Source organism: Pyrgilauda ruficollis, unplaced genomic scaffold (assembly GCF_017590135.1).
Source record: "Pyrgilauda ruficollis isolate IOZ18807 unplaced genomic scaffold, ASM1759013v1 scaffold4851, whole genome shotgun sequence".
In the NCBI taxonomy this organism is placed as follows: Eukaryota; Metazoa; Chordata; class Aves; order Passeriformes; family Passeridae; genus Pyrgilauda; species Pyrgilauda ruficollis.
The window spans coordinates 1-1142 of record NW_024526435.1 but is presented as its reverse complement, the minus strand read 5'-3'; the positions used below and the strand labels follow the sequence as shown (position 1 = coordinate 1142).

The 1142-nt window shown below is 54.1% G+C and overlaps 1 long non-coding RNA gene across 1 annotated transcript; it reads left to right on the top strand.

The window, feature by feature from the left end:
* The first annotated feature begins 456 nt into the window (after nt 1-456).
* Nucleotides 457-953, top strand: LOC121360048. Its single transcript, XR_005956135.1, has 4 exons — nt 457-514; nt 614-661; nt 768-803; nt 892-953. It is a non-coding gene; the product is annotated as an uncharacterized LOC121360048 (long non-coding RNA).
* The last annotated feature ends 189 nt before the right edge of the window (nt 954-1142 follow it).

The window sequence follows — 1142 nt, the reverse complement described above, 5'->3', positions numbered from 1 at the left end:
TTTTTGGATTTTTTGAGGATTTTTTTGCTTTTTTTGGATTTTTGGGGAAGTTTTTTGGGGGTTTTTTTTGGATTTTTTTTGGGGGGGATTTTTTTGGTTTTTTTCTAAGATTTTGGAGGTGTTTTGGGGGATTTTTAGGATTTTGGAGAATTTTTTGGGGAGGTTTTGGGGTTTCTTTTTCAGGATTTCTTGGGCTGTTTTTTTGGGAGGTTTTTGGGGGGTTCTTTTAGAATTTTTTTGGGGTTTGGTTTTTTTTTTGGATTTTTTTGGGGGGGTTTTTTTTGGTTTTTTTCTAAGATTTTGGAGGTGTTTTGGGGGATTTTTAGGATTTTGGAGAATTTTTTGGGATTGGTTTGGGGTTTTTTTTGGGTTTTTTTTGGGGTTTTTTGTTGCTTTGACCCCCGAGTGACCTTTGACCCCGAGTGACCTTTGACCCCCCCACGTGACCTTTGACCCCCCCAGCTGCCCCGTCCTGCTGGTGGTCGGTGACTCCGCCCCCCACGAGGACGCCGTGGTGAGTGGGAAGGGGCGGGGCCTGGCGGGAGGGGGCGTGGACGCTGGGGCGGGGCCGGGTCGGTCTGACCCCGCCCCCTTGCCCGGCCCCGCCCCCAAGGTGGAGTGCAACGCCAAGCTGGACCCGACGCAGACGTCGTTCCTGAAGGTGACCTTTGACCCCGCGGTGACCCCGCGGTGACCCCCGACCCCCGCGTGACCCCCGACCCCCGCGTGACCCCCAGCTGACCAATCAGAGGCCGCTTCCCTTGCAGATGGCCGACGGGGGCGGGCAGCCGCAGATCGCCCAGGTGAGGGGGGGCGGGGAGGCGTGGTCAGGGGGCGTGGCTGGAGCTCAGGGGGGCGTGGCCAGCTCTCACCACGCCCCCTCCCCCCCAGCCCGGCCGGCTGACCGAGGCCATCAAGTACTTCCTGCAGGGCATGGGCTACAGTGAGTGACCACCGCTCATTAATATGCATTAGGGGTCATTAATATGCATGAGGGATCGTGAATATGCATGAGGACTTGGAATATATGCACGAGGGGTCATTAATATGCATGAGAGGTCATTAATATGCATGAGGACTTGGTATATATGCATGAGGGCTCAGTAATATGCAAGGGGGTCATTAATATGCATGAGGGATCG